The sequence below is a fragment of the Sciurus carolinensis genome, chromosome 1, assembly GCF_902686445.1.
Source record: "Sciurus carolinensis chromosome 1, mSciCar1.2, whole genome shotgun sequence".
NCBI classification, from domain to species: Eukaryota; Metazoa; Chordata; class Mammalia; order Rodentia; family Sciuridae; genus Sciurus; species Sciurus carolinensis.
The window spans coordinates 24,057,007-24,067,005 of NC_062213.1; positions in this window are offsets into that span (position 1 = coordinate 24,057,007).

Here is a 9,999-nt window from a genome sequence, read left to right on the forward strand (position 1 = left end):
CTTGTCCCCAGCCCCTTTCTCCTTCCCCCTCTCCGCTTCCTGGCCACCAGGAGATGAGCAGTTTGGTTCCACCACACATACTTTGCCCTGATGCTCTGCCTCACCACAGGCCCAGAAACAATGGAGCCAAGTGACCGTGGCCTGAAACCTCTGAAATGTGGCCAAAATAAATCTGTCTTCTTTTTAGTTAATTTTTCAGGCATTTTGTCAGAGTGACAGAACGTTAGCACATGTTCTTGGGTTAGAATGCACAGAACACACATCTCCCCTTCCTTATTGGAGTAACTCACCTTACCCTCCACCTTCCTTCCTGTTCCAAAGTGACTTTTGGGCTGTTCCAGTGGAAACTAGTAGAGAAAGAAAATCATGGGTACAGGCAGCCTTTGCTGATTGATTATTTCATACTTGTGAAACAATTTTCTGTACCAATTATGTCTTTGCAGATGACAGAAACCATTTAGTCTAATGACCATAATAATTAATTTTCATTATGAAGCAGATTGGTTAATGATGCTGAAGCCTAGATTTCATTATGGAACTAAAACACAAAACTTGCCCACACTCCCAGAACATAACTTTCAAGTTTGTTAAATCAGGGAGTAAATAGAATCATTACTTCTCTTATAGAGTCATCTGAGGCAAAGTCAGGGCAAAAGTGTAAAGAGCTATAGCAGATTTTTTTTTTTTAATTGAGAAATAAGAAAGAGATTCGAGAAATATGGTCCCTGAATAGCAGCATCAGCATTACTTGGAACTAGTGAGAAGTGCACATGCTTGGGTCTCACTACAGACCTACTAAACCAGATTTCAACCTACTAAATCTATGGGAATGGGACCAACCATCTTCAATTTCATAAGTCTTCCAGGTGTTTCTAACGCAGGTTAAACACTGACCTAGACAGCAAAGGAGAGATAGTAGACAGGATTGCTTTCCTTCCTAGTATTCTTTACTTAAAATTTTTAGGACTTAGAGGCCTTTCCATATTCAAAAGGACCTCAACTACAAACACCCAAGAGCAATATTTGATATGCTAGTTAATTACTGAGCATTTGGAATGTTAGATGAATGAGCTAGAATTTAGGCAGACATTCAACTTGGGATTGAATTCAAGAAATTCCTCCAACTACTGACACATCCTAGGGCAGAATTCAATAGATCTCCCATCCTAGTGATGTATAGGTAATCTTTAATGTAGTTATTCATTTTTTAAACTAATATGCACAAAGCAGCCCTTTGTTTCTTTTGTTTGTTTTTGCAGTGCTGGACAACACACCAGGGCTGCATGCTTGCCTGCCAAGCGCTCAACCACCCAGCTGCATCTCCTGCCCTTGCAGAGCAGAACTTTGGGTCAAGACCTGTTCTAGATGCTGGGTCTCTGCAGCAATTACAGAGACAAAGTCTTTGCTAACATTCTAGGGTTCAAAGGTAAGCAGCAAAGAAATAAACAAGTCTGTAATAGCATGTGGAATCTCAGTCTGTGAAGATAAGTGGAAGGTGGTAGATGAAGAGAACACAGCTGTGAGGGTCTGCTACATATTTTTTTCATTAGTTTTGTTTTATTTACTTGTTTATTTATGTATTTTATTGGTGCATTATAATTATACATCATAGTAGAAATCATTATTCCATACTCATACATGTACATAGTTTGATCAGTCTCATTTCCTGTACCTTCACTTTCCCTGCCTGCCCTTCTTCCTAGTCCTGATCTGCTTGCTCGACTTTACTGATCTTCCTTCTATTATTATTATTATTATTCCAGTTACTGCACTATAATTGTGTGTGTGTGTGTGTGTGTGTGTATTGGGGGGTATCCATCATGGTATTTATCCAGACATGGAATAATTTGGTAGATTTCATTCCCTAGGACGTCCCTATACCCTGGCCTCCTCCCTCCCTTCCAACTCTTCATCTACTCTCTCGATGGGGCTCTCTACTCTTTTATATAGCTGATCAGGAAAGTTCTCCTAGATGAGCAGACATGTCAAGAGTGTGAGGGAAAGGAAAGCATATATCTGAGGGAAAAGCATTTCAGGCAGACAAAAGAAAATGAGCTGTGATTGGTGTTTTTATCAACTGGAAAGTAAGAAACTTGGATAACATCACAAAACTAATCATGAAGCCTAAATACAAACTTGGCCGATTCTAAACGTTACACTCCCTCTTATTATATCTTTCCAGAGGGTAGTTATCTGAAAAGCCTGCATCTAAACATGCTTAACAGCAAGGCTTGTGGCCTCTGTGTACTCGATGGCACAGGAAATTAACCCTGTCTGGGACTTTTGTTGCAACTGACCAGCTGTGGCTGTGCTTTTTTGAATATGATGAGTCCATCACTTGAATGAAAATCACTGTTATATAACTTCGATGCTATTCAGAGGGATGAGAGTGGGCTTACTATTTGAGCTGTTGGCTTTGGCGACACCACTTTTCAACTTCCATCCATTGTTGTGTTCCATGCACTGAGCTAAGTAAATCACCCACATTTCATCCTTTTGAAACTTATTTTTGTTTTTGTTGGTGATATGAAACTTATGAGCATGTGAACTTCATAGGGCAGCAAGCAACATTACCATCTTTTTTGCATTTCGATCCTCCTTGGGTCATACTGAGATGGATGAAGACACACAGCGAAGATCTATTCAATAAAGAAAGTCAAAATGAAGGAATAAAGTCATTTCTGCAAATTGTGCGGCTAATATGTGACAAAACTGGGGTTTGAATCCAGTCTGTGTCATTCTCAGGTTTTGTGCATTGTGAACAAAACCTGAGCATAAGAAAAACAGGGGAAAGGAAGACACCTCCCCACTCTATCACTGCAGCAACAATCCAGGGTCTCCTCTTCATGGCTGACCTTGTCTTGGACTTTTTGGGCCTAAACAGATTACCACTATGCCAGTTCTCTGTCCTCTAAAAGAACATATTGGAATTGTCAATTATACCTCAATAAAGCTGGAGATAAAATAATAAAATAATCAGACTGGCAGGATTAACTCTCATGGAAAAACTAGCCTGCAAAGTAATAAATTAAGCAGGTGTCATTGCATTTCATACTGTCTACTCTAGGGCCTGCCATCTTGGAACAGCAAACATAAAACTCTGTTAGAGTCCTCTGTTAGAAACTGAAAATTGTATTGGTATGAGAATGACCCTTATGCTAGTTTTACTTAGTTTTGCTTAATCCAAATTGCCAATGGCCCTTTTTTTTTGAAACCTACTGTCCAAACAAATAATCCTTTGAATATGTGGAGATGTCACATTTCTTTCTCTCCTCCTCTGCTGGCCTCTCCTCCTCTCCTTTCCTCTTTTCCTCTACTCTCACTTTCCTTTCACTTTCTTTTCCTTCCCTCTTCTGTTCTTTTTCTTTCCTTTTCATCTCCTTTCCCTATCCTTCTTTCTCTCTTACTTTAAAATTTTTTCCAAGTATGTGATTATAAACTTACAGATTTTCTGTGACTTTTATAAACGTAACTGTACCCACTTTACACATGGGAAAACTAAGGCATTGGAGACCGTACATAATGTGCATTTGTGATGAAGATGAAAAGAAACCCACAGTTCCTAACTTCAAGCATTTTGTGCTTATGAGTTGTCCGAAGATCCCAAAGCAAAAGCTCAGGTTCAACCCTGTACTGATTTACAGTGTAAAATGAGTAATCTTACATTCACTCAGATAAAGGTGAAAGAAAAATAAAGGCTTGCTTGGAAGTCCTTATTGACTTCGTATGTTAACTTAGGTAGTTGGTTTCACTTTTCATATATGTTAGGGGAATAATAATGATTCTCTTATACCAGGGCTTAAAAGGCCTTTTGTAAAGATTGAATCATATTTAGAAAAAAATATCTGTGTGAGATTAGATGGACTTGGGCCCCAGGGTGGTGGTTGTTCAAGACACCAAGCACACAGTGCCTGTGTTTAGGAAGCATTTCCTGCCTACCCTTGAGCAGGGCAGATTAGGTTGGTGCAGATTAGGCTGGTGCTGTTTTTGCCAGTAGGTGGTACTAGCAATTTGTTTAGTGTTTGTGAACCTATCCAGATATGGAAGAAAAGGTATGCTTGCATTATTTTGTGCAGAAATAAGCTCTCGAGACTCTGTGGTCAACCATGAACCTTTAGCTGGAAGCTTGTCCTTGGGTCCTATGGCCTGCCTACCAGAATACAATCTCTAGGTGGTCACAGTGTAATAGTTGAAGGACTTTGGCCTTAGAAAAGATGAAAAAAGATGTCACGTCACCTTTTTCTTCCCCTAAGTAATTAGATAATTGATGACTTCTGATCAGATGATAGCTGGTACAAACTCATTTTCTGAAGGATGTGCTATTAGATCAGCTGATCATATTTTCCAAAAGATGTTCTAATAATGAAGCTGTGTTTGGAGGAAGAGTAGCAAAACATGCTCACTGCTTCAAATGTTGATATTGTCCTGGTTCTAACAAAGACTGACTTTCTGTACCCTTAGTTCTTGTTGGAGACATGTCCCTATATAGTTGAGGGAGGGAAAAAAAAAAAAAAAAAAAACTGTTATACGACTGGGATACTGAAAGTGGACCCTTTCAGGTGCAGAGCAGTTACTTTCCAAATGTGTTTTAATATGAAGCATCTGGGTTGTCAAAAAACTGTGTTAATTTATAAGACGGTGGTTGCGACACCGACTCCAATTAACGTGAATGGTCCCATTATGGCACAGGGGAGTTAGCGTCATCACCACCGCCTGCTTTCCTCAGCTGCCACCCCCCACACAAAACAAAATAAGAAAGGAAACACAGTCATAGTAAGCCTCACTGTTGCCTAGTCTGGAGGCAGGGTTAGGTGGAGCGGGGGAATTTTGGGCCTAGGATCCTGCTGTAGTTCCCAGCTCCTGCAGTTTTGAGAAGCTGAGCTGGAAACAAGCCCTTTGCCATGAAGACTGTCACTCAAAGTCTCCTTCAATGACTGGGCATAAAACCCCAGGAGAGATAGGTATGCAGAGAGTTGCTGGAGCTTTCATTAGTTACCAGCTAAACCTTGGCATTAGTTCAGCTATATTATGTCTTTTTCTTCTTCATGCCTTAATAGAGCTACGGATTATTTGCTCAGTGCTTGTAAAATTTTCAATCTTGGTCTGGATTAGGATAATACTTCTCTTCTGGTTTTCTCCTGCTGGTGGGTGGGTGGGCAGAGGCATCCTTGTTTGCCTATCCGGCAGCACTATTGTGAGTTTTATTTATTGACTGGAAACTTGGCAAGGCTGATATTTTTTTCTTGGTAACAAGACGCTACCCTCAATTTTTACTTACAAGCCTCCACGGCAACCAGGTGGAACATACATCATTAGCTTACTGAATAATGAATATATTTTAAACCATGACTTAAAGCTGTTCCTTTACAGTATATTAAACCAGAGAAATGTTTAATGAAAACCCAGCTTTTTACAGTAGAATTAACTAAATCAAAATGAGACTTGTTTTGGTCAACTTTATTGAAACTCATCCAACTTTCCAAGAACTAAAAATTAGCTTCCTGTCTTGACTGCTTGGAATGACTTACTGTCATCTGTTTCAAACATTAAAGGATGTGATTTAATATCAGCAATAAGGTCCCCCTTTCTCATTTGGCAGGTGTTAATTATTTAAACACTATTCATTTTAATTTGTTTCCAATCACTCTTTTGAGTGATTTGCATTACAGGTTTCATTATGTGCATTTCTTGCAAGTATAAAACAAAACAAAACAAAACAAAAATCAAAAGCAAATCAGGATGAAGCCCTCGAATGGTACCAAGAGATCTATTGATAGGAGGGGCAAGGCGAGGCTGTATTTCACGTATTATGATTTTCATGATCTCTGCTGATGGAATATAATATACAATACATCATTTTTATCTTCTTTATAATAAAAAGTTGCTCTAGGCACAAAGCCTCAGGTTCCTGCATGCTAATGATCCTGGCTGACTGGAGAAAGCCTTTGCATTTCCTGATCTGTCAATTACAAATGAGCCACAGACATCCAGAGTAATTGAAAATATAGGAGGGACATTTCTTCTTCCTGCATTCTTCCTGCACCATCCTCTTTGTCAGTTCTTGCTGCTTTATTCCCTCCAGCTAAACTGGCTCCTGTTCCAGGAGGACTCTGGTTATAAACAGCCCTGGGCTTCCATTTCCCTCCCTTGATGGTTGTCAGGGCCTCTCTGCTGAGGTGGTGTGGACCTGTGTGTGTGCAGATGGAAAATCAGTGTCGCACTGGGCAGAAAAACTGGTGTCACCGGAGGCCGGTCCTAGTATAAGCGCCCGATAGAAAACTTTCAGAAGTCTAACATCTAAATTTGAAAAACAGAGGGGTAAGGAGGAGAAAGAGCTTTCACGGCCCCTCTGGGAAAAGAGAAACTGACAACCTCAGTTTTGTTTTGTTTTGTTTTGTTTCACTTGTACACAGCGAAGTAATTTCATCTCAGTGTGAAATGGAGAAGGTAGGTGTTTATTTAGATTGAGGCTGTTCGGTAATGATTTTAACACTCGCTGGAATCTCTTAGCCAAAGTATTCCAGGGACAAAGTCTGTAATGAACACTTATCCTCCCAATTAAAGTTTCAGTCCCGATGAAAATGTTACCTGATAGCCCCTTCCTCTGCTTTCAGGTTTTCGGTCTTTGGTCTGTTTTTGCCTTCACGATTGGTGGCCTAGTTCATCATTTTCCCAGTGAAACGATTCTTCTTTGGCAGCCAGCAACAAATCCAAGTAGCTTGGCCCTTTGGCTTAGAATCAGGTTCATCAGATTCATTCACACTTTAGATTTGAAGACCAGAAGAAACTGTGGAATTTCTGGAGGGAATAACTTCATTTCCTCGACTGAGTGAAATAGGGAGTCCTTAATAGTGTTCATAAATAAAATGTTAATAAACAAAGGGTCCTAAATGTTTCCAGTATGGCTCAGTCATCTGAGTTTACTGATCTTCAGTTAGTTGTTTTCCAGTCCTCCGAGATTACTTTCATTTTAGTGATAGAGGGGTGCCTGTGGTGAACATGGGAGCAGAGGTACGTAATATGAAATGTACTTTGTAATGAAAAGCACAATAACCTTGCTCTTCCTTCTTTCCCCTGTATAGATGAGCTGGTGAGTACCGTGGGTGTCTTTTTGGAAATTAACACAAGATTTGGCAGGAATGTGGGGATTCATGTTAATGAGGAAAATGATGAAAACTAAGACCTTTGGAAATATTTCAACTTTCTTCTTCTCTTCATTCATTTATTCAACATAGGTTAACTGAAGAAACACTGTGCACTAGAGGGGACAATACTTGTTGGACTGAGATAGCTCACAATCTGCTGAATCAGACAAACCTGTGAACAAATATTTAATATGAATGTACCACATGAGTCATACATGTAATTTTCCAAAAGCTTTTCCTTTTCATAGAAAAGAGAGTAGTTAACTCTTGGGGGTGGTGTTTAGGAAGACTTCCCAGAGAAGGTGATATTGGAGTTAGATACTGAAATAGCAAGGAAGTGTTCATGGTGTAGCTATGGTAATGGGTTGAGGAGACTGAGCCTGAAGGTTATTCCAGGCCGAGAGAAGCTTGGTTGTATAGCACTGAAGAAAATGGGAAAATGGCATGGAGTGCTCAGAGGTTGGTCTAGAATCAAGATGCACCCAGATTGTGCAAGGCCCAGTAATGTTTTATTATTTTCCCCAAATATGTGATCCTTCAGAAGAATGGATACAGGGAAGAGTTTGCATTAGAATTGAGTATTACAAGGTAACTCTGATGAGTGAAAGGAGAATATATTCAACAGGGGGGAGGAAGATCAGAGAACATTGAAGTAACTTAAAAGAAACCACAGGAGGAAATCATAGGACTTAATCTAAGGCATTGGCAGTAAGTATTATGTCTAAAACTGGGAAGGTCCAAGATTTTATACTACATGCAAGCTAACAAGTCAGTTTGCCCTGGTTTTATATATAAATACTGACAGAAGACATAAGAACACTGGGCTAGAGACATAGAGGGTTTATTACTTACAGCAAAAACAGCAGCCAGATACATGACTTGCACCAATTCCCTGAGCTCAGTTCCCACAGGATGGCCTGGGTGTTACTTGCATGTCAATAAGGTATGCCACAGGAGAACACCCCAAACAGGCTATTCTTGCCCACCTCTTAAAAGAAAGAGAGAGAAGGAGAGGGAGAGAGAAAGATCACTCATTATCCTAGAATGTAAGCCAGCCTCCTCCAGGGACATAAATCAAGCTCTGGGGAAATGGGGAGATGAATCTGGGAGGGATGTACTATCTTTATCTGTTTGCCATTTGAACATGTCCTTTGCTCAGAAGACCCACTGTAAGGAACTCAAGAAAATCCTCAGTCACCCTAACACATTATTATGTTGTTTTCTAATATGAAAATGGAAAAGGGGCTAAGTAATTGAAATTCATGAAGCATATGTGGGGCCTAGAAGCTGGTAAGCTGGTTAGATGGGAAGGAGGGTGCAGAGTGAAGAGGCAGGAAGCTCAGCATGACTGAGGCTTCTAATTTGTTAGGCTGGGGTTGGAGGTAGTAAAGAGGAATATCTTTTTATTGCTTTATTATTATTTCTTTATATGGTGGTAGTGCAAAGTGGTCATAGATTGTTTTTAGGCACCATCAGACTGTGTATTCACTTAACTCTTCTTTGGGAAAGTAGGCTTCAAAGGGAACTTGAACTTGTCTGGAATAGCACTCCCAAAGCAATTTTCCATCTTCTGAATTTTCACAATCATCTAAGTTCTTACTCCCACAAAGCAGATACTTATGTGTGAGATACTTTAGCAGATATTTATGTGTAAGAAATAAAATGGTACAGAATAGACAATGTCCGGTCCTGTAAGAGGTTCTTAGGAGCTGCTATACTTTCTATAGTTGCAGGTATTGGGGATCCAGGGATGCATTTTTCATTTCTAAGGAGTGGGTACAGCAAGGTGTGATGAGAAAAGTCCTGGGTCAGGAGTTGGAAGGTCAGGGTGGCAGTCGCGGCTCCGTTGTTGACCAGCCATGGAGGCCTGAGACATGGTGAGGCACCTCCAGCCCTTTGTTCATCTTTAACTTGGGGGTGTGTGTGAGGTGGGTGGAGTGGGGAAGACTGGCTGCTCTGCAGGATTCAGATGATCAAGTAAAGAGCACTTCTAGACTGCGAAAATCTTGAACTTGTAAGTTATTATTACTGTGTCATTGCATTTGATTCTGAATTCTACAAGTATTTAGCAAATATGTCCAATATATTTTGGGTATTTGAAGTAAAAGATGTTGATGCTAATTTTCCCCCTCCTCTATCCATGTGAAAAAACTATTGTCCTTCCCTTCTCTGAGGCTTGTGAAATGGGTAAATCTGGGTTTCTTTGTGTGAAGGGAGATTATAACTCCTTGTATGTGCCTTCCTCTATTATGTACAGAAAATTCTAGGATTCTTGTGCCTAAAGCAATGTACGGCAAATAGAAAATAGCATTGTTAATAAATAAGAGTTTCTTATCATCTACATACTGGGTTAAAACATGACAGCTTTTGGTGGAGTATTCTCTTTTCTTTTTTTCCTGGTTAACATTTGCTTTTAAGTGGAAGCTTTCTTTTTCTTTGGCATCTCTGGTATTTAAAATAGAATTTTATTACCCATGGTATCAAATGACTATGTACTATCCAATGTGCAAAAGGTACTCTGGATTGTTATTAAGATGTCAATTATGATTGCATCTCTTCAAAAGTTAGATATTTAATCTGAGAAAATAATCTAAGTATTTACCCTCCCTCATTATAGGGACTTGGGTTCTAACTTTCTTTCTGATATATAACTACTGACTGCTAAATACATGAGACTCTACTTGATTCTGATGTAATAAATCACACCCTTGTTACAACTTGTCTTCAAAAGTTCACATGCTTTTCCTCTTTAGTCAGTTTAAAACATTACAAGCCACCCTTTATGCCCTATATCTTTAATTATTGCTCTTTTATAGACTAATTGCATAGGCCAACATTGGGTGAGTTTATAATT